The sequence below is a fragment of the Rhinatrema bivittatum genome, chromosome 13 (genome assembly GCF_901001135.1).
Source record: "Rhinatrema bivittatum chromosome 13, aRhiBiv1.1, whole genome shotgun sequence".
NCBI lineage: Eukaryota > Metazoa > Chordata > Amphibia > Gymnophiona > Rhinatrematidae > Rhinatrema > Rhinatrema bivittatum.
Window position 1 is genome coordinate 54401373 of NC_042627.1, and position 24450 is coordinate 54425822.

General features: G+C 43.5%; 1 protein-coding gene across 9 annotated transcripts in view; it reads right to left on the bottom strand.

The window, feature by feature from the left end:
- Positions 1-24450, bottom strand: part of TNFAIP8L3 (TNF alpha induced protein 8 like 3) — a 77481-nt gene that overhangs the window by 17271 nt on the left and 35760 nt on the right. The window contains exons 1-2 of one of the 9 annotated variants that reach the window (XM_029574882.1): positions 18434-18454; positions 15744-15981 (exon numbers count right to left, since the gene is read on the bottom strand). The exons of 7 other annotated variants lie outside the window; for them this stretch is intronic. The gene's annotated coding sequence lies outside the window, so the exon portion shown is untranslated. Of the gene's footprint in view, positions 1-15743; positions 15982-18433; positions 18455-24450 lie in introns of those variants that run through there. One more of the 9 variants, XM_029574881.1, reaches the window with a different exon arrangement.

Genomic DNA, 24450 nt, shown 5'->3' on the forward strand with positions numbered 1-24450 from the left:
CATGGGCACCAAAAAGAAGCCCCTGCTCCACCAGCTGAGGGGGACCTTCCTACCTCTCCGGGGACCTCCATCACACTCGCAACCATCATCAGCAGGGATCCAGCACCAACTCCCCTGGTTTACTCAGCTGCTCTGTTGGAAGACGCCAAAGGCCCCTTCCTGCCAGTATTGGGGCAGCTTCCATCCTGGCTCACACCAGCAGACTGCAGCACTGTCACCAAGAGCATGGGAGAGGGAGGAGTTCTAACGTTGGGGCTCAGTGAGATGTCAGCGCTGGCTGCTGACTGCTGCAAGACTCCCTCGCCAACAGTGGCAATGGAGGCTAATCCCTGTGTCGAAGAAGAAGAAGAGAAGAAATGCTCCGAGATTGTCAGCTGAAGCATGGGGGGGGGGGGGGGGGGAACGGGGGACACCCCACAGCTGGCCCTTCCATTTTACCATTAGGAAAAGTATCAAAGGTAAGAAAAAAAGATTGAAAGCATCTCAGAGCTTCCTCACAGCACATACTTACTTCACATCAGCTTTATGCATTTTTTTACTAATAGCCGACACATACAGAGGTATCCTAACTCAAAGCATGATGGCCCAAGGTCACAATTTTTTAAACCTGATTCTTCAAAATACAAGTAACCAGTGGAGTAAAAGGTAATACTGGAATAATATGCTCAACCTGCAGGCTTTTCAGGTCTGATGCTGGTAAATCAACATAAAGTGAGTTACAACCCTGCAGAACTGAGCAGAAATCCTTGAAAGATATAGAGAGGGTTTGAGCCTCCACAGCAAACAGTTTATAAAAGGCACCTTTACTAATGGCCTTTATTTGAAGCTGATGTAACAGGTCAGGATTAAATAACACCCGTAAATTACACACTTGATGGGAAACAAGAATAGCCTAATCTTCATACTTGTCTAAGGTCATTTACAGAGACCATTATACACAATTATTATCTAAAGTCTCCTTTCAGTTTCTAAAATGTGTTTTTGTATTTATCTGGTTTTCAAATAATCCTGAAGCCTTGGCTACTAAAGATCAGACCAACTAAAAATAATTACCTGAAGAATTTACTATGATATTACTCAGTGAGCTCCCCTGAGCTTTACTTAGGTGTTCTGCTTTCACTAATGACTAAAAACTTAACTAAATTATTTCCTTACGTTTCTCTGCCAACCAATGTCAAGTTATCCTGTGTAGTCCAACCTCCTAATTAGTGGTTTGTCTATAATACTTAAAATGGAAGGTATGGGTGGGTGGGAGTTGGAGTGGTTAACTCTGAATCATCTAGAGGTAACCTTATTGAAAACAGCCACGGGTTATATTACATGAAAGACCCTCAGCCCTGGCTACCCAGGAAGTGGAGGACCCGAGTTGGTAACTGAACCTGGGCCCACTGCATGGAATTAAGGTTCCCCCAGTTCTTTTTTGACGTGGGAAGACATCATTTTGTATTTGCTGGTGATTTTATGCCCACCATCGATTCTGGCAGCCCCGCTTATAATAGCTGCCTAAATACGCTTAGAACCAGGCATTTCAACACAGCTGAATTTTGATTGTCTGTTCTGAGATACTGCTCGTGTTGATGATCACAGTCCGGGGTGTAAGACTAGAGAGAAAACCTCAGTGAGTTCCTTTCAGAATTATAATGGAGCTGAAAGACCGCTTTAACAGCACTCAATAATACACTTTTATTGTCAACCCTTATTCAGGAAACCGCATTTCCTGCCACTTCGAGCAGCAGCACAGATCTGCAGTCAATTTAAAGTGAGGCAGCACAACTTGAGATATTTTACAGAAAAGGTTAATGGAGCATATCCATGTCTAGAAAAAGAGGGCCTTTGTGCTTGACTTTATCACTGATTTGGATTGCTAATGTTGCCCCCATTGATTCTTACAGTGCATTTCATTTACATTTTCTCTTGGCCATAAAGATAGAAAACTTAAAAGCAAGCAGACCTCATCTTGGCACGGTTCAGATTGCCAAGTTCAGGCACTTGCCAGCTTTATTTTTAGGTCCTTTCACACACATTCTTTCAGGAAGCCCATCTTCCTCTTTTTTTTATTTTTTAATTTCAAGTGTGTTTAAAAAGTGTATGCCAATATTTTTTCATCCTGCAGCTGCCTATCTGAGCCATCTTTCACTAACAAACTGATGTAATGCTCCAGTCCTTGGCAAGACTAATGAGAACTCAGAGCATTTTTCCTCCATTATCTGTTTATAAGGTTCTCTCTAGTTCTAGAAAACAAAACATAAAAGATTATGTCGCTCACTGGTAGGTTCTGTGTGCTCACTGTGGGCAAAGCTTTGGTTAATTATTCAGAGTAATCTCTGATGTATTTATTTTAAGTGTAGTGTTTTGCTGTTTTAGTTTATACATTGTTATGATGTAGGATGTACATTAATAATGTTTTGGGAGCTGGGGTAGAGGGGTCTTACTGACATGGGTTTTTATGTTTTTGATTGTACACTACTTTAATAGTATTTTGTGAATGGCTGTATATAAATTTATTAAACTTAAATTTAATGAAGACGACATGATGCCTCTTGAGTTTAGGGATGCAGGTGATAGTCTGTCTCCTTTCTGGGACATCTCCTGTAGACTGACTGCTCATATCTGGAATATGCCCATCTATATTGTGAAAACTGTAGTAGGAAACTAGTTGGACTGCAGAAAATGGTTGGGAGGGTGAAGTAAGGTTTCTACCCTAATAAAGAGAAGTCTACTAGTTGCCTATGGCAAGATCATGTGTTTGTTTTTTGTCAAAACTTGTCACACCTATGGTAAATCTAAAGAGCTTCTCTGATAGCTATAAATATATCATGATTGCTGACTTGTACTTGTTTTTAAATGTCTAGTTGATAGTAATCCTCTATTCCTCACTCTGTAGACCCCAGACATATATGCAGAGAAACAGATACCGTGTTTCTTTCAACAGAATTGTGGTTGCTATGTTAATTCACTTGGATACATGGAACAGGTTTGTAGGAAATACCTTTTTACTGGACCAACTTTATACATCTGTGATGCAAGGGCATAGCTATGGGGGGGGGGGGGGGGGGGCGCAGACCTCAGGAGTCTGTGCCCCCTCACATTTAGCTCATCCCTTAGTAGCAGGATCATGTCACATCTGAGTCAGCCCTTAAAGGAGCAGCAGTTAGAGGGCCCGGAGGCACTGGAATCACTGCTACTCCATGATCCCCTGCACCTTTAAAAAGGCTAATCTGAACAGGGAGACACTGCCCTTGGCCTAGTCCTCTAAAGATTTGAGATCATTAAAGTCTTTGTTTACTTTTGGCAGGCGATTATCCCCCCCCTCCTCTCAGCATCCTAAAACTTCTGGAATTACTTGGGTAGTTGGAAGCCTATTTACATAGTTGCTCTACAGCATCCTGAGAGATTAAACACTTGCATAAAGTAGCTGCCATAACCACAGAGAGAGAGAGAGTGCTAGAGGGAGACACAGCCAGGGCAAGGAGGAAAGGAAAACTGATAAGAGAGTGAAGACACTGTGTTGCCAAAAATAAAAGGGTTTTTGTAGCCCAACATAGGATAGGGGAAGTGTGTGTGTGTGTGTGTGTTTTGGGGGGGGGGGGGGGGGGAAGATGGGGTGCTAGCACAGGGTCTTCCCATGTTAACTTTGAGCCCCCCCAAAAAAGTTCTGTTCCAGCTGTACCCCTGCTGTGATGAGCTTTTGAGTGTTATCCTTTCTTCATCAAGTCAGCGATGAAACCCGTGCAGTTACACTGGGTTTAAGTAGCACAGATTCATCTACCTCTTAGGCAAATGCATGCATCATTACACTTCACTAAAAGAAGGTGGGGGGAGATGCCAGAGGTGATGAGACAGCAGCTGAAAGGGCCTATGTTTGATACTGGATGAGAAAACCAATGTCTCCATGGAGCATTCCTGTGTTTCATCATCCTAATTTCAAAATGCCAACTTTGTTTACGTCTAAGTCCCCTGATTTTGAGGTCATCAAGGGAAGGAGGGCATGAATCATAAATCTTTCAGAATAAAACAAATATTAAGCTGTCATTCTGTTTCTCTCTGTAGTGTTTTATGCTAGGTCTATGAAGATCGATTCTTGTCCTTAACATAAAAAATGCCATACCGGTTTAGAGCAAAGGTCCATCACGCCCAGCATCCTGTCTGTGACTGTGTCTAATCCAGGTCACAAGTACCCAGCAGGATCTCAAAGAATAGATCCAGTCCTTGTTCATACCCAGGGATAAGCAGTGGCTTCCCCGAATCTACACGACTAATAGTGGTTTATGGACTTTTCCCTCCAGAAACCTGTCCAAACCCAGCTACACTAACTGCCTTCACCACATCCTCTGGCAACAAATTCCACAGTTAAATTGTACGCTAACTGAAAAAAAAAAAAAAACAACTCTCTCAGATTTGTTTAAAACTGCTACCCATTAGGTGCATGGAATCTTCCCTAGTCCTAATACTACCGTTTACCTGTTCCACCCCTCTCATGATTTTACAGACCTCCATCATAAAATCCTCTCGGCCATCACTTCTCCAGGCTGAAGATCTCCAAACCGTATTTAGTCTTTCATCATAGAGACACCATTCCAACCCCTTTATCATTTTGATGACCTCTGCACCTTTTCAAGTTCTGCTTTATTAAGATGGGGCAACCAGAACTGCATACAAATCACAAGGTGGATCACTACACAGGCATTATATCATCTTCTGTTTTATTTTCCATTCCTTTCCTTTCAATATCTAACATTCTATTTCATATTCCTCCCTATGTGTATCATTTTGCACGAAGCCATATTAAATTTCATTTGCCTTTTAGATGCCCAACCCCCTATTCTTGCAAGATCCTCTTGCAATTCCTCACAATCAGCTTGTGATTTAACTAGTTTGAACAATGTTGTATCATCTGTAAATTTGATAACCTCACTCATCACTCTTTTCCAGATGATTTATAAATATATCAAAAAGCACAGGTCCCAGACAATTCCCTGGGGCACTTCACTATTTACCGTTCTCTATTGCGAGAATGACCATCCAGTCCTATCTGTTTCCTATCTTTTATCCAGTTACCAGTCCACAATAGGACATTGCCTCCTATCCCATGACTCTGATTTCCTGATGAGCTTCTCTTAAGGGTCTTTGTCAAATGACTTTGGATTCATTCTGTATGGCAGTGTGCAGGCTGCCTCTGAGCTGTTCGGCCAGCCCTCTGTGGAATATTTAAAACTGGATATTTTACATTCTCTCCCAGTGAATGGAATATTTCATTTTTAAATCAAGTTTAACAGTCTAACTTAAGCTGAAAATATGCTGGGTGAAAAATTCCTTTTTTGCACAGATGCAGGAAAAATAACTATTAATTAGGGCACTGGATCAGATGTGCTAAGCATTTTCCCCTTCTTTGGGGGACCTCCTGGAACGCAGTGGCTCACAAAAGTCCCCACGACCACTGTCTGTCTCAGATCTCCCTTCTCACTGTCTGCGACAATCCACAAGTCACAGTAGGCCACCGGGGTGCCAGGGTTCATTTTGGCAGGAAGGAGGATACACGTCCGGGGCAGGGGGCCCATTCTCAGTCTTATCATAACTCACTCACAGTTGGTACTCACTGTCCGATGACTCAGCTTAAGGGCTCTGTCCCTTGGAAAAATAAAAACAGGCAGGACAACTTGAGATGGTGCTCAAAACAAGCTTTTATTGCCACAAAAAATAAACTCTAAAGTCCAATTCACAAAAATCAACCCATGAATCTTCAAAGCAAAACACAAAAAGCCCAGAGTGCCTTTTCTCAATTCAATGCTTTCTGAACCAATATCTCTATTAGCTAAGAACATGTGGATCACCCACACTCCTGGGTGGCTAAGAAGTTGGCTCCTAGAAAACAGGCAGGTCTCAGCTTTGAAGGAAAAAAACCCCAGAACATTTCCTTCCCAGAAAAATGGAAAAAGAAATACATTTCTTCCCCTCCCGCTTCTCTTCTCTTGGGTAAAAGCAATCCCCACTCCAGCAGCTGGCAGCAGGGCGGAACAGTACCCTATCCCATTTCCCCCCTGAAAGGAAACAGGTCCAAAAGTACATTTTTAAAAAAATGGGTCGAATTCTCAGGTTCTTCTTCTCTTACAGGGACTGTCCCTCCCAAGTTTGCAGGGCAGGTCTAAAACCTACAGATGTCTTGCTGTTTACCAGCTTTCAACCAGCATCACTGTCAAGTAGCTGCATACTTTCTTTCGCACATGCCCATTGTTCATGAATATTTTGTCCATACTATAAGTCAGGCAACTCCGGTCCTGGAGTGCCATAAACATCCCAGATGAATATGCAAGAGATATATTAGTATACAATGGAGGCAGTGCATGAGGTATATTTGCATGCACTGCCTCCATTGTATACCAATATATCTCATGCATATTCATATTCTTGTAGTTTTGATATTGTATGCAATTCCTTTATCCCTACTGGTAAACTGTTCCATAGATCCACCACTGTTTCTGCAAAGAAATATTTCCTTATGTTGTTCTTGAGCCTACCTCCCCCTCCCCCTTCCAGCCTCGTGGGGTTCATAAATTTTATATTCAGGCTTAGTTCAATTTCTCTAACAGTGCATAGAGTTACACTGCTCAGTGTAATACTATGTTTGAGCAGGACACATGGAAAGTTTTAATGTGCTGGAGGGACTGTTAATCCTTGTATATGTCACAAGTCAGGGCCAGTGACGTATGATACAAGTTGTCTTTAGGGACAAGTCCAAGCAAATTAATGTCCTTTATACATCACCATCAAAACAACGACCAAGAACAAAGCCAAGAGGAATCCCAGTGGGTGCATAAATCTGTGTACATCTTGATGCCGTGAGGCGCTTTTTCTCTTCTTAACTCAGGGGCAATTTTTTTGATTCTCATATGCACTGTATCTTACTCACAAATTTTAACTTCCTGGATATTTCTGAACTAAGAGCAAATGAGCAGTAGTCATCCAGAAATAGGCCAGTCCTGTGGTACATGTCTCGCTAAATTTTGTGTTTTAGTTTTTAATCACGGTTTTGCCAAACAGGCAAAATCTGGTTTTGATTTTGGGTGCACACTGACATTTGTCAAATGATTACAAAGTAAGCTTTCAAATATGACATTTACAAAAAGCCAAAATAAAAAATGCATTAGACACCTCTTTCGCTAATCACAGTATACCATTTCTACAGTTATTTTGGGATGCTTCTGTCGCCCAAATCCTTTCTAGCATGCTGTTTTCCGCATACCCTTTCGGGTACCTTGCTGCCTCCCCAAACTCACGCTTTCTTGCCCCTTCCTATTATACACCAGTTTTCTTCTATCCCTAACTGTTCCAGGGCATTTCTGCCGGAGCTGGCAGGAGCAGGTGGGCACATGCACAGAACCAGGCTGGCGGCTGAAACCGAAAGAGAATGCGTTCTCCTGCAGGACACAATCTCACAAAAAAGCCCCTCTCTCTTGGGACTTTTCTGCCGTTTTTGGGTAATCCGTGCCAGGATCTCAAACCAGTTTGCACTTGGGTCATTTCTTGGCAATGATTCCAGCAGTGCCCTACACTCTCATCTGCCTTCGTCTCTCGCCACCGCCAAATGGTACAGAAGGTGCTGCAGGCCTTCTCTGTCAGACTCATCAACTCCTCCATCAACCGCCTCTCTCTAAAATCTGAGGCAGACTTCAAAATAGAAATTCTCACCTCTGCCACAAGTATTCTGTCAAATCCCATCTACCCTCAGAAACACATTCCTTTACGCACCCTCCCATTCTGCATTAGTTCTTTGACTGGTTCTCCCAGCCCCTTCATTTTATCTGTCTACTCCTCTCTTCCAGAAATGAATCCCCGCCTCCCCCTCTTCATTTTGCCTTGCTTCCTGTATTGAGAAACAATCTCAGAAGTAATCTCCTCTCTTGCCTGCCGTGCTGCTATGCACGGTCTTTATAATGTCATCTCCAAACAACCTTTTCTTTTTTTTTTTTTTTTTTTTAAATACTCATCAAGTTTCTGCACAATAGCTACATATACGGGTCTGCAAACCCCTCATCGTATTCATTGTAATTTACCCGATATTTGTTACGTTAACCATATTCATTTGGTTTATATGGTCCACTCACTTCAGCATTACAACCTTTGTAGGTAACAAGACCAAGCAGTGTGAATCTTTTTCATAAAAGTTCCAAAATATACAAATAGGCTAATTTAGACAGATACAGCAATTCCCAGATTTCAGTTGGAAGAAGTGCCTCTTCAAGGAACCATCGTTATATTAAGCAACTTTTAAGTTTAAGTTTAAGTATAAATAATAACAAAAGAAAATCAAAAGGTCGATATTTAATGCTACTTAGCCAGATAAATAGGGACTGAATATCCGGTTATGTTCAGCAGCTGCCGCTTAGCCGGACAAGTATTTTATATGAACACACTGACCAATCCAATGCCTTAGTCGGATAAGTATTTATCTGGCTAAGCAGATAGCTGGATATCTTGGAGGCAGGCAATGGGTAGATCAAGGCGGGGCAAAGTGCTTATATTCAGCCTTATCTAATTAAGTTAACTGAATAAGTTAGACCTGCTAAACAGCAGGTTCATATTTATGCATCTATATCTTATCTGGCTGTGGGGCAGATGGCAGGGTGTCCAGCCACCCTAGGTGGCAACGTAATCGCTGCGGGACGACCCAGCCCAAATCCTACCTGACCTTCATGTGCATACGCGATCTCATCCCTAAGCCTGCCTCTCCAGCCGCTATCAATTTGAAACCTGCTACCCTCATGTCAGGATACAGCACCCCGTCCACTTCTGGCACCCGTAGGCGGCCGCCTGGTCCAGCTAACCAGAACGTATCCAATTATATTCAGCAGCAAAACCTTGCCGTGACTAACCCTTCTAAGTTAGCCAGATAACCTAGATCTGGATAACTCAGATAACCGGTTGTCTTTGGGTCCCAAAAATATAACTTTGGGAGCACTTTTTGGAGTTCTTAATTTTGTTTAAATGACCTCACTAGTGAATAACCAATTACATGCCCCCCCCCCCAGTCACATCACTACACCTCCGATTCCTGGTACGTTCCTGCCCCTTACCCTGTTTCAAGCCAAAATGATAAGGGGCATGGAACAGCTCCCCTAGGAGGATAGGCTAAAGAGCTTAGGGCTGTTCAGTTTGGAGAAGAGAAAACTAAGGGGGGGATATGATAGCGGTCTATAAAATCATGAAAGGACTTGATCAGGTTAATGTAAATAGGCTATTTAATCTCTCAACTAATAGAAGGACTAGGGGGCACTCCATGAAGTTAGCAAGTAGCTCATTAAAACAAATCAAAAGAAAATTCTTTTTCACTCAGCACATAGTTAAGCTCTGAAATTCATTGCCAGAGGATGTGGTTAGGGAAGTTAGTGTAATTGGGTTTAAAAAAGGTTTGGATAAGTTCCTAGATGAAAAATCCATAAACTGCTATTAATTAATAAGCAATAGTAGCTTGAGATCTATTTAATGTTTGGGTTTTTGCCAGGTGATTGTAACCTGGATTAGCTACCACTGGAAATTGGATGCTGGGCTTGATGGACCGTTGGTCTGACCCAGTTATCGCATATCTTATGTTATGTTCCTTGTCCATTTCAAGGGCTATCCTTGGTTCCCATGCCTCACTTCCCACCAGCACCAGGGGATTCAATCTGAATAGAAGTCATTTTATCGTCACTGGCCTGGATTTGACTTTCCTGGGATTAGGCTGCTCATCTCTGGGGCAACCCGCAGACTATAACCGCCACACTCTGGGCCTATGCCAACTCCTCTCAGAATGTGGGGAGGGGGATATCTACATCAGTGTTCACTCTCTACTCTCCTGGGACCGAGAAGAAAATTCCTAGACCAGTGCTGAGATAAATGACAGAGGATCCTGACTACATCTGTACAGCGGCCATTTTTTAAAACAACTACTGCAACATCTGTCAACATCTGCAACATGGGTCACTTAAAAAAAAAAAAAAAAGTTTTCAGCAAAAAATATAGCTTTTACTTTTTCTAAAGATACCTGATCCTTATCTGTAGCACAATGAGAAGTATCCTAACAGAGCGTTCCATATTAGTATACAGATTTTCGGTAACTACAATACTAGTTAATCCTTCCACATGTATTTGTTGGCATTACTTTTCATTTGTTACATTTGGTGCCAGTTTTTCATGTGTATGGTTTGGAAACAGACTGGCACTAAAATACTGTATCCACTGCAGGATTTCTACAGAGAGAGTTTATCAGTTACCATGAAGGTAGACAAAACTAATGTGTTAAACTTGTGTGGACCCAGTCATGGCCATTTGATAAAATTAATAAATAAGCAAAAAGGAAGTTACTGAGAAGGGAAAATGAAAGAATGTGCCACGGGGTGTGAGTCCTTGGACTGTGGCGTGGTGGATGCAGCCTGGCACGTGAGCCAGCTGGGCCCACACCAACAGCAGGCAGATACACTTGAGCTGGGGCTTTACCACGCTCTTCCCTCGCAGGTGAAACCTTTGGGTTTTGAGGCCAGCAGGCAAAAGTCCAGCAAGAGAGCGGTCAGGAAGAGTTGGAGGATAGCAGACGTCAGGACAGGCAGAAATCAGACAGAGTCAGAATCCGGGTAGAGATCAGAACAGGCTGCAATCAGGCAGAGTCAGAATCCGGGCAACGATTAAGGCAGGAGGCGATTAGGCAGAGTTAGAATCAGGGCAGAGATGAAGGTACCAGAGATCAGTCAGAAAGAGAGCGGAAGACAAGAGATGGCAGGAGCAAGGAAGCAGAGCAAGGACTGGGACGAGGTGGCGGAAAACATGAACTGGGGCAAGGCAGGAACAGGGAACACAGGAACATGGCAGGAGCAGCATGACACTGGAACATAGAGGAATGTAGCAATCAGCCCAGCATACAGATAGCGAGGCAGGGGAGCTGTTGCTAAGGCAGCGTCTGTACCTTCACCAGCATTTAAATGGCCCGGCGGGCCTGACATCATCCAGAGGCACTGCAAAGGGATTCCCGCTGCGGGGCCTACTTGGGTCAGCCGTGTGCGTGCGCTCACACCTATGGGCGCAGGAGTAGTGGTGTCCGTGCCGCATGAAGGAGTCGATAGTGTCTCAGGGGTGAGTGGAGTCGGCCACAGGACAGCCCCTCAGTTGGCCAAACGTTACAGAATGGAGAAATAAGAGGACATGGCATCTTTGTAATAAAATAAAAAAAGGACAATTCCATTTCTACAATTCATGTAACGTTCTGTAAGATTGGACAAGCATTATTATTCGTGACATACAATCATTAGTTTTTAAGACATCATTAGGGTAATTTTTAAACCCTGCGAGGTAGAAGCACATCAAGAAATATACTAATTTTAAACTGTAAAAAAAAATTCATCCCAACGGTTAAAAAAAAAAAAAAGTTTCAAGAGCTAGTCGCCATCCCTATGGTGGCCATGTCCGGTCCTCGAGAGTCATAAACAGGCCAAGTTTTCAGGATATCCACAATGAATATGCATGAGATAGATTCATAATGCACTGCCTTCATTGTATGCAAATCTATCTCATGCATATTCATTGTGGATATCCTGAAAACTTGGCCCGTTTATGGCTCTCAAGGACCGGTTGCCCACCCTTGCTTTATCTTGATACAACACCATCACTATATCAAGGTAGAAAGTTTAGCCCAGGGGTGGCCAACTCCAGTCCTCGAGAGCCACAAATAGATCTGGTTTTCAGGATATCCACAATGCATGCATTAAACAGATTTGCACACACTGCCTCCATTGTATGCAAATTATCTCATGCATATTCATTATGGATATCCTGAAAACCTGGGCTGTTTGTGGCTCTTGAGGACTGGAGATGGCCACCCCTGATTTAGTTAGGTTTTTATCTGAACATTCAAGGAAGTCTGTTAAATACAGACAATCTTCTGAGTTGGGAGAGCAATGGGCCAAAGTTACCTTTTTTGTTTCTTAAATAGTGGGAGATAAAAGGCTCTTGCTACAGGAGGAAGTGATTGTTCTGGTACTTTAAATACTTCTCTTAAATATCTTTTAAAAAGTTTCAACTTGCGATATCATAGGAAGTTGTGGAAAATTAACAAGATGTAAATTCCTCTGCCTTACAAAATTTTTCAAAATTCTCTATCTTATTAGACAGATTAATCTTATCCTTGACCATTAAACTTACTGAATTTGCTCAACTCACCTAACTTTATTCTAAACACCAGTCACCTGTGACGCCATATCTTGTTTAAGTTCTCAGAAACACCGATTAGATTTTCCAATCCAACATTCTTTTCCATCAAGAGGTGTCTGAACAGTCACTGCCTTGGCCAGGCTCCACTATCACCTTCCATACTGCTTCCCAAAGTAAAGGCCGAAGGCCTTTCCAAATTGGAATCCCCCATGCATTCTCGCAAAACAGTTAAAAAGGAAACAAGATACCTGACTTTCACAAAAATCTGCCTTAGCGCCTGTCTCCAACAGTTCTTTCCTGCCAGCTCAATCCATCAGGTTCCTCGGTGTTGAAGTTGCCAGCACTCGCTGTTCTTCCTGCTGACTCAGCTTTCCCCAGACTCGCGATTCGGCGACATCATCTCTCAGCAACAGTGTAAGTTGCTCACATGTGGCTCTGGCAGAGGTGGGATCCTTGGAGGTGCTTTACTGAAAGAAATATTCAGGCCTGGAGGGGCCTGGGAGTCATCTTCTCCCCACCCACCCCTGAACTTCTCAACAGCCCAGCTCCCAAAGCAGTCAGTGGCCTAGTGGTTAGAGGAGCAGTGGGCTGCGAACCAGGGAAGTAAGGGTTCAAATCCCATTGCCGCATCTTGTGAACTTAGGCACGTCACCCTCCATTATCTCAGGTATAAAATTTGGATTGTGAGCTCTCTGGGACAGGGAAATATCTACAGTACATGAATGCAATCCTGAAAGTGGAATATAATTCAAATACATATGTAATAAATGCATGCACCAGAAATGAGTCTATCAAACCCAGACCTATCAAGTTCAAGATAGATACAGGGTAAGTACCCAACTTGCTCTTCCTCTTCTGAATCATTTTAATGCAGGAAAGGATTTGGGAACTCCGAGGTATGCAACCACTACAGACATGCCGTCTTGGAATCCCATAAACATTTTTTATTTTATCTTTCCATTGGCTTCAGGTGGTCAGAGGTTCTTGAGAAAACCCTTGTCACTTGCAAAAAGATTTTTTCTTCTACAGGCCAAAAATTGGAACCCCAAGCTAGGCCACAGCTCTTTGCTCTGGCTCCCAGCAAGAGAACACCAAGTAAAACTCCCACAATTCCACTCAGTACGGCCCTTGCTTGTAGGAAGGGCAACACCTCTTATATCCTCCCCCAGCTGCTTCAAAACAAGACGGTGAACCACACAAGAGAACCATTTTTCCACCCACTATACATATTACAATATACTACAGAAAGGAGCATGTGTGTTAAGATATGCACACTAGGCAGTACCTTCCCAATGGTGCTATGGCCAGCACAGACTTACTCCTAGGCCCAAAAGGTTTGATACAATGTTGCCACCTGCATACGAAAAATAATAAAACAGAATACTAAAAAATATCAAACACACAGATTTTCCTTTAGCCACGGAAATATGAGATAGTCAGGAAATATAAGAGAGCTGCAGACTCCTTAATATCTTGGACTTGAATAATGTCCAGCACCATACCACAACAATAATATGCAATGTGCACCCAAATTTCATGATATTACGTAGTTTCTCTGCATGGAAAGGAAAAGAACATTTGCACATCAGGAAACCTGACCACGGATTTCTTATTCACAAACCATCCACCTCACGGGGAAAAGGCAGGGATCCAATTCACAAAAATGCATCCTCGGATGACTTCAGGGAACACATTCTTCCCACCAGTTCTCATTGGGAACTAACAGGAACCTAAGCTGATACAATCCTGAACATTGTAAAAACTCTGAGGTCAATATTCAGACATAGCCAGTTAAGCTAAGCCGTATAAAAGTTATCCAGCTAAATCACATGGGATATTCGGCAGCATGGCCATGCTGTCAAAATATCCCTGTGCTTGCCATCCGGACTCTTCTTTGCTGCTTGCTAGGACCTACTTCCCATGGCAGCACAGCCCTTATTCAATATCATGAAATACAGCTGTGATAGTGGTATCGAGCCAGAATACTGTATTGCACACAGACATATACACATCTGTATCAAGTCACAGCAGAAAGAAGACATCATTGGCACATGGTGGTTTATGGAAAGTGTCATGTTTTAAATAAGTTGCCAATAGTCCCCAGTGCTTTTAGATTTTTCTTTCACAAGCCAGAAGCAAAGGCTAATTACTCACACTGAGAAGACACGATACACAATTAAGGTGCAAACAAAAAAAAACCCAAAACAGGTGTTCCCACAGTCAGCACATATTTACATTTCACTGTTTGAATAAAAAAATCATTATGTTTAAATAATAGTAATAAAGTATTCAGCGGTGCTGTAATGCACTTTCATATTAATTTGTCCTGCCACAGAATGGTAATTTTTCAAATTTTTTGACAGAGATTTGTTGATTCTGTCCAAAGGAAGAGATGGGGCCCAGTGCTTAGGCAAGAGGCCTCGGATTTAGAATGCCATGTGTTCCTAGATCCGCTTGGCATTGTGGAAGTTGCTAGGTTTCCTTTCATTCACATTGCATGATTGAAATTGGGTTACGTTGGGTTTTTGACTCACTCTTCTTTAGAAACCGTGCCAGAAAGCAGGCAGCAAAATATGATGGGATAAATATTGCAGTCAACCAGCATCGGTGTGGTGGAAGATTATAGGGGGGGAAATGATTGAAACAATGGGTCAGTAGATTGCCCATCGTGGTGGTTACAATACTGATGTATGTTGGAATGAAAGGCATTATTAAACAGCAGCAGCAGATATTATTTGCTGTTATCGTTCTGGTCTTTAAGCATCTTGCGGATTCTCCCTTCTGTGGAAGGCACAGTAACTACGGAGAAGAGTAAAGAAGCTTTAATACTGGCAAAAAACATAATAGGTAATTGTTGCTGAGTTTAGGTTGGGTATAGTACTATGAATTTGGACTGTACTACAAAAAGATTTCCAAGGAAAATGCCCTCCTACCACACCTAACCCATCTGTTATTGTACCTCACAAGCAATAACTTGTCTCTAGGTGACTGTCCTTTTCAAACACTATATAAGCATAAATAAAATGACTTTTGAAAATGCCATATCCGATTTGCAAATTTGTTTTCGTTTGAATCTATCTTTGGAGTCTGATCTCAAGGGATGAATGGACTAATGAAGAACTGGATTGCGTGTTGAGGCTGTGAAATTCTGGAGCTATTTTAGTTTCTTGCATAGTAACATAGTAGATAACAGCAGGAAAAAAAAAAAAAGGAAAAATAGCTCATCCAGTTTGCCCACCTTTTCTGATCAACTTTGCTAATATATCCCAGCTGCCTGTCACAGAAGCTTGCTTGTAAGAAACGCTTCTATATCCAATTAATTTTTTGTGGGGTTTTTTTCCCTGTTAGATTCTCCCCCATTCCTAGGAGTTGAATATTCAAGTTTTTACATTTAATCCAACACATATCTTCCCCTTCCCCCCCCCCCCCCCCCAAGCCCTGCAAAAATCCAAGTAGCCAAAGGTGCTTCTATCATTAGTCAAGGTGAGGTGGCCACCTCAGGCAGCAAAATTTTGGGGCACGACAAAACATGTCCATTCAAAACACTCGTGTGGCAGTTGCCTCACCTTGTCGCAGATATGCGATTACTGGAGTGCCTGCAGGATGTTTGAAGAGAGGCCTGGCATGGCTGCAGTGGAAGCCATCCTGCCACAGCTGAAGAGATGCTGAAGGGGGTCGCAACAGATCCTATCCCGGCTGAAGAGAGGTTCAGTGAAGTTGCAGTGGACCCTATCCTGAATTCTGATATGGTCCTAGTCTCTACCACCTCCTCAGAGAGGCTGTTCCATGCATTCACTGCTTTCTCTGTAAAGAAATATTTCCTTAGGTTACTTTTGATTCTTCCTTGTTTCACTCTCATCCCATGACCCCTTGTTCCCGAGTCTCCTTTCTGTTGAAAAAGCCTCTTCCCCCCTTGTATTTGTTCCCTGGAGGTATTGAAATATCTCGATCATATTTCCCCTTTCCTTCCTTTTCTCCAGGGTATACATATTTAGATTTTTAAGTCTGTCTCCAGATGAATTATGAAGACCATTGACCATTTTAATAGCTTCCTTCTGGACCAACTCTATTCAGTAGATATCCTTTTGAGGGCTTCTCAAAATAAGGTCTCACCAGAGACATTATCACTTCCTTTTCCTTGCTGACTATTCCACTCCCCATGGACCCAAGCAGGGGCAGTGAAATCCCATTCTGCCTATGCACCAAAAATCCTTCAGGCTTTTGCCATCACCTTGTCTGTTTGATCACCTTTAGAGCATCAGGTTTGATAAGAGCAGAACCTGGGGGTTGTTTTGTGAACAAAACAATTATCTTTACCCCTCTTCTGTACCACTGCCTTAGGTTTTTGAAACCCCAAATGCATAACCCTGCAATTTTTAAAGCATAGGCATTTTAGCTGCCAAAATCTAGACCATTCCTCAAGCTTCACTAGATCCCTCTCCTCACGTTTTCCACACCTTCCAGGGTGTCTATTTTATTGCAGATTTTGGTATCACCCGCAGAGGCACACTTTTCCAAATAGCCCTTCCTCAGCATCATGGTCAAAAATATTGATGAGAACCAGACCGATCCCTGATGCACACCAGTAGTAACCCCTCTTTCCTCGGAGTGAAGTCAGTTTACTACCACTCTTTGTCTCCTCCCAGTCACTTTGGGGCCCATACTTAGGGCATCCAGCATGGCTTACCTTTTTTCCCTTTCTTTGGCCAACCAAATATCATTTGCTTGAGCAAACACTCAAGCCCCCTCTTTCATTTCTTCCTCTAAATCCCCCCATCCCCCCCCCCCCATATTACCAGTGAGCTCTGTCTCTTTCCCGAGCATGTTTAAACTGCGTCATAGTTTTAGTTGCTACTCTCTTGGCTGGTTGCTATTTCAGGCATCCAACCTCAGCAAAAATGTATTTTCTCATATTTCTTTTGTCCTTTCCTCCCTGAAACTTCATATCATGACCCCTTGTCCTTGAATTTCATCTTCCTGCACTTTATTAAAGCCTTTAAAAAATGTAAAAAATGTTGTCTCATGTCCCCTTCTCCTATTTTCCCTCCAGTGAACACTTTTTAATCGTCTTAAGCCTTACTTTGCGGGGTTTGTGTTGCAGGCCCTGTATCGTTTTAGCAGCCCTTCTTCCTCTCAACCTCCTTACAAAGGTCAGGCCCTCATAACTGAACACAGTTCTCAAGGTGGAGCCTAACAAGTGACCTGTACAGAGGTAATATTACTTTTTTTTTTGCTGATAATACCTCTGCTTATGCATCTGAGAATGCCGTTAGCTTTTCCAGTTGTTTTATTACATTGATTGGCTACCTTGAGGTCATCTGAAATAATTACCTCCAAATTTCTCTTGTTCGACAGTTTCCGGTTCTTATCCTAATTGAAGCGTAATTAATGGGTTTTTGTGTTTGGAAATCTTCTACGGGGAAGCTTTTACCCCCGCCCTCGCACCCTGCACAGACTAAGGGATGGAAGAGAACACTTCTTACAGCTAACATATTAATTCATTTGTATTAAGTTAACTTAATTCCTGTTTTCGCATATGATCATCTGGAATACATCTGTGGTTTGTTCCACAGTTTCCAACAGCAGGTAAATGATAGGGCTGGAAAATCTTTTTTGCAAAAATTAAAATTGGTAGTTCTTTTATTCTTCCTTGTTTAGTCACTCTGAGATCTTTGCAGTGACAGTGTATTGGAGAGGCTACAAAAAGGAAGAGAGCTCTTTAAAAAAAAAAGCAAAAAAAAAAAGCCCCAAGCCTGTACCACTGAAGAGGTTGAGTCATTGAGTTTATGTGCCCATACAGTGAGCTGTCCCTGCAGCAGCATACTGGTAATCTTTTCACAAAGACAGAAATTGTGAGTCACTGGCATTGCAGATAATTGTTAAGTCAGTTTTAGAAAAAAAATATGCTGAAAAGCAAACTATTTTGTTGGTTACCAGATCTGGAAATGCTTTAAGATATAGCATTAGCAAACGTGTTGAGATTTTTTGTTTCACTAGTGCAGCGTGCCTTGACAGGGGGGGGGAGCGAAAGAGAGAGACCCAGACCTATAAGTGCAGCTGGATGGGGTTGTATTATGCTACAAGCATACCCTTCTTTAACTTGCTTGTATAGGATTCCTCCCCAACACCGAGGCCAAACCACTAAGGGCTGCAATCACGATTGATTTAGCATAAGTGAAAAGTCATGCTATACCGGGCAAGCACATGCATGCAAAATATGCAAGTGATAATGAGCTCTTTAGCTGTGATCACTCACTCTGTTCCAGCGGTGGGCAAACGTTTTCAGGCCCAGGGCCACAATGGGGGCAGCAAAGGGGGACTGATGGTGCCAAGTCTGGTGGAAGGAGTCACCCCAAGGTCTGGTGGGTCAGCAGCGACATCACTTCTGGTTCAAGGATGCCATGTCTAGCCAGAAGTGACCTGTTTTCACTGCCATGCACCACAGCCAGACTCACCTCCTGCAGGATGGACAAAAACCTCTGGTGGGCCAGATGTGGTCCGCAGACTGTCGTTTACCCACCTCTGCCCAATTCACTAAGGATTGCTAATTTAGGCCTCAGTAAATTTAGCGCCTACTAAAAGGTGCTGCTAAATGATAGCATGCGGTCAACCTTGCTCCAGCCTCTAATTCCCCTGAGAAAAAGAAGCCTCTCCAAGCTCTTCCACACTATTTAGCAACTCATCAATAACTTCAGAACAGCAGCATTTGTAAAAGATTGTTTTACAAAATATGTACACTTTATAAACTTTTTTTTTATTGCATGTAAGCCCCCTTTGAGGGGGGGGGGGGGAGTGTCACTTTCCAGCCCTGCTGAGCACTGACCTACTCGTTGCAGGGTTGGGGATACATTCTAAGAAAGGGGACATCACACTTGTGGGGCCCGGATAGGATCACACTTGACAAAATACAGCAGGCCAGATCCAAAAGGAAAAAACAGCTTTACTCAAAAGCCCAGAACAAAAAATCCAGGCAGGCAGTTCTTTAGGTTAAGAACATTGCATCTGCAGACACAATTCTTATGTTGCTTAAGTTACTTTCCAAATTGCACTGGGCTTCCTCAATCTCATAAAGAGCTTTTAATCTTCAGACCTCACCAAGAATGTTAGAGAAGCCTTCTTAGGTTTCCAACGTTACTCAATCGGATGGCAGGATGGACCTGGACAAATCTCTTCCTTTTCCCTCAGGTTTGGATCTTCCTGGGTTGGCTCTCTGCCCTTTCAAGAGGGTCCCATTCTCCTGCAAATGAACTGAAAATCCAAGGCAGAGTGTGGACCCTATGCTGCATCACTCCCCATACTCCCTCCAAGAGGTGCATTTATTCACCCCAAGAACTCCCTTTGCCTCCCCTCTGTGCCTCCTGGAGTCATCCTTTATGGACCACCTTTGTTGCCCCCACCCTTTAGAGGATGGACCATCTCGTCACTTCTAGGTGACACACAGCTTCCCAGGAACCTCTCAGCACTGGAATATTCCCCATTCTGTATAGCGTGAAGCCAGAGCGCGTTGCATGTATTTTTGGCCCAGCAGTTTCCACCTACTCAGCTGGGCTTTCAGCTCAGTCTCTGGGGCAATGGCGCCATAAGCCCTCATGTGGTATTTCCCCAATATGGTTTTAAAAACTTTCCCTACCTCAGCCACTGCAGTTATGGTCCTTACCTGGGAGCCTGCAGATCTCTCTGGATCCAGGCTCACCCTCTCCAGAGGCTGTGAATGCTCTCTCTCCCTAAGCCCTGGCCAGCCTGGGTTTACAGCACAGCACTGCTGCTAAGCTACCATGCCAGAACAACATTTTTATCCATTTATCCTAATTAAAAGGACGTTTAAACCTACTCAAAACTGGATCTATTTGATGGCTCAGTTCATGTGTTTAATTTTTAAAGAAAAGATAATTAAAGGGCAGAGTTCCTATAAATGTCAAGAGGACCTTATAACAGAGGAAAGAAACACTTATTGAACTGTACAATAGGTCAGTAGTATTGGTATATATTTCCACTAAAACAGCTTTTTGCATTTTAAATGCCCGATATCAAATGAAGTCATTAACATTTCAATGGAAAAAAACCAATAAGATGGCTAAAACGCTGTTAACCAGGGGATAGCTGACTAATTAAAAGCTAAACTAAAGGTTAGTCACTATTTCTACGGTGAAAGCTGTTTTAAGGAAGTGGAGCAATATAAATGTAATTATAATTATGTAATGCTTGGTCAGAGTAGCTGAGGACTCCGATGGGCTCCTCTAGGGCAGGGCTTCCCAAGCTGGTCTTGGTGATGTCATACAGGGATGGCTGAAGACAATCTACTGCCCGAGGCGAGGGATGAGACGGCGCCAACTCCCCTCAAGGTGCAGCATACATCAGATTACTGAGCGGGCCAGGGGAAGGGGTGTCGTGTCGTGTCGTCCCCCCCACGGAGTCTGCCCTTTCGGTGATCTGGAATGCTGGGGAAGGGGAGAAAGCAGGGTTCAGGGTTTCCAGAGGAGTGACAGATAAAGTGCCAGTGATAACATTTCTAGGGAGCTGGTAAACCTACTACACTCCCAGGAACCCTACCAACTGCCGCGCTCTCAGGGCAGACGCAAGGGTATTAGGAGCCCTAGGTGAACCGTATAACCATGCACCACCACATCTCTCCCCCCCCCCCCCCCCCAATACACACACAATTTAACATTATGCATTTATTTTAAACAGTTATATTAACCCCTTCCCCAACCCAAAAAAAGGAGAGATTTTACATGAAAAAGGGAATTCAAAGTACACTCTTCTGAGATAAAAATATCACTTATAATAATATGTATATTATATTTATGTGCACCGCAGAAAACCCTGCAAAAAATACACTTGGAACCCATATGGTATTAGGCCTACTGGAAATCGTGTTGGATATTGGCTAAGCTCTCAAACAGCAATGAGAAAACAATTACGATATTATAAACCTCCCATACCAAAACAGCACTAAATGCCAAAAATCAAACAGAAACAACCCTATGAAAAGGCAACACTGCAAATATTACCCCAGGTCTTACAATACCAATACATCTATTAGAAAAACAGAACAAGCAGGCTGCTATAGATCTACACAGAAACTACACACTAGCAGAATACCTCGCCATGGTCACACATGCAGAACACAGAGACCCTTGCGAAGTAGAATCAACTGACTATAAAAAGTATAAATAGAAACAGGCAGACAAAAAGTGAACTGGAAACCACAAGCCAGAACCTGTATGCAATGCAACAAAGGAAAAAATACATCACTATTCCTTGTTAAACATCAAATACAATCAAGAAATATAAAACATCAACCATATTAATAAAAAGAATAAATGTCAAATCAGCTGATGAATAGTAAAATTTTGTTGAAAATCCTTTTTCACTCAATGCATAATTAAGTTCTGGAATTCATTGCCAGCGGATGTGGTTACAGCAGTTAGTGTAAGTGGGTTTAAAAAAGGTTTGGATAAGTTCCTAGAGGAGAAGTCCATAAACTACTATTAATCAATGTTTGGGTACTTGCAACTTGGATTGGCCACTGTTGGACACAGGATGCTGGGCTTGATGCACGCTTGGTCTGACCCAGTATGGCATGTCTTATGTTCTTATCCAATAATAAAAAGTGCATACAAAAAAATTTTTTTTAATTTACCAAACACCAATAAAATATTTCAAAACAGCAGACACATCAAACAATATCCAATTATGTAAAACTAATAGGGATGAAAAAAATCTTCCACTTTCCATACCTGGGAACTTTTAATTTCCAGCCACCCTGAGATTCTCCTGGATTAGGGGGGGGAGGTGGAAGGGGATGAGGAGTGTGCACAAACTTTATCCTCTCTCTCCCTCACACAAACACACACAGGCACTCATCCTCAGTGGCCCGCTCTCTCCCTCACGCACATAGGTGCTGTCTTACACTCATTCTCTCTCACACAAGCACTCTCACATGCTCAGTGGTTCCTTCTCCCTCACATGCAGACAACTCTCACACTCAGTAGCTCATTCTCCTTCACACACATACACACAGGCACTCTCATGCTCAGTGGCTCTTTCTTCCTCACACACACAGGCACTCTTTTCACTCCCTGACACACACAGGCTCTCATATACACATGCAAGGCCGCAGAAGGGGTGCGTCAATGAAGCTGTGCCGCTGGGGTGGTGTCATTCAAGCTGGGCAGACTAGGTTCATGTTTTGCCACGCGCCACGGCACTGAAGATGGCTGCAAGGGAAGGGGTCCATGTCACTCTTAATATGCGCTACGGGAGGGGTGGGCTGCATCACTGAAGTTGAGCTGGGGGTGGGGAACCATCAAATTTCTTTTTTTGCCACTGGGCCAAAGATGCGCTGTGAGAGGAAAGGGCTGCGTCACTCTAAGATGCGCTTTGGGAGGGGTAGTCTACGCCACTGAAGATGTGCCATGGGGGTTGAATCATTTAAGCAGTACTGTTTTGGATACTTTCTTCTGCCTGTGGGGTTGGGAACCCCCCATGGGTGCTTCAGAGAAGCCATGCTAACAGCCTGAGGATTCTTTTGCCCATGGGGGGGTGAGATCCCTGTGGGCAGTTTATTGAAGTTGTGCTGCTGGTGTTGACCTGAAGGCAAGGTGAAGCGGCCATGGCAGAAGTATTTTGGGGCCTCTTTCTTCCTCCTCAAAATTTTGTTGCTGCCTCACCCTGCCTCATGACAGAACTGACCCTGATCCAGTCTGATTTTCAGGATATCCAAAATGAATATACATGAGATAAATTTGCATGCATGCAAATTTAATTGTGCATGCATAAATTTGCATGCACAATTAAACTCTGGAATTTGTTACCAGAGGATGTGGTCAGTGCAGTTAGTATAGCTGTGTTTAAAAAAGGATTGGATAAGTTCTTGGAGGAGAAGTCCATTACATGCTATTAAGTTCACTTAGGGGTAGATTTTAAAAGAAGCGCGATCAGCCTACTTTTGCTTGCGCATCAGACTCAAGCAAAAGTATGCTGGATTTTAGTAGATACGCGCGGAGCCGCGCGTATCCACTAAAATCCTGGATCGGCGCGGGCAAGGCTATCGATTTTGTATAGCCTGCGCGCGCCGAGCCGCGCTGCCTCCCCCTGTTCCCTCCAAGGCCGCTCCGAAATCGGAGCGGCCTCGGAGGGAACTTTCCTTTGCCCTCCCCTCACCTTACCCTCCCTTCCCCTACCTAACCCACCCACCCGGCCCTGTCTACACCCCCCCCTTACCTTTGTCGGGGGATTTACGCCTCCCGGAGGGAGACGTAAATCCCCGCGCGCCAGCGGGCCTGCTGTGCGCCGGGCCGCGACCTGGGGGCGGGTACGGAGGGCGCGGCCACGCCCCCGGGCCGTAGCCACGCCCCCGTACCCGCCCCCAAAACGCTGCCGACACGCCCCCGGAACGCCGCGACGACCGGGCCCGCCCCCGACACGCCCCCCTCCGAGAACCCCGGGACTTACGCGAGTCCCGGGCTCTGCGCGCGCCGGGAGGCCTATGTAAAATAGGCTTCCCGGCGCGCAGGGCCCTGCTCGCGTAAATCCGCCCGGTTTTGGGCGGATTTACGCGAGCAGGGCTCTGAAAATCCGCCCCTTAGAGAATAGCCACTGACATTAGCAATGGTAACATGGAATAGACTTAGTTTTTGGGTACTTGCCAGGTTCTTATGGCCTGGATTGGCCACTGTTGGAAACAGGATGCTGGGCTTGATGGACCCTTGGTCTGACCCAGTATGGCATTTTCTTATGTTCTTATGTTCTTATTGATGACCTGGAAAATATAAAATTTATCTCATGCATATTCATTTTGGATATCCTGAAAATCAGACTGGCTGTAGGGTCCCCGGGACAGGCTTGGGAAGCCCTGACTTAGGACCAAAAATGATCTACTTTTTATGTTTTTCTGCCTGTAATGGAAAAAAGATACCATACCTCCCAGTGTGAATGAATGGTAAGAGAGTGTACTGCTTCTTAAAAATGGAAAACATGCAGCATTTACATCCAGATTTGCAACCACGAATTAGAATAAAGTCTGGGCTGCTTCTGGAGGTTCATTAAGGAACCACTAGAGATGACATGTGTGTGTGTTCCCCAGACTTGCAGATACTCAGTGCAAGATTCTTATAGGCCTGTCTCAAGTGTTTTTGTAGCAGAGTCAGTGCACCCTATGTTTTATACATACCTTGAGCTTTTTGATCACGTTTTTCTTTATTGCTGTACTTAAATCTGATTACTCTCTCTGGAATCCTTCTGATTTTGCATTACCAGAATGAATTCCTC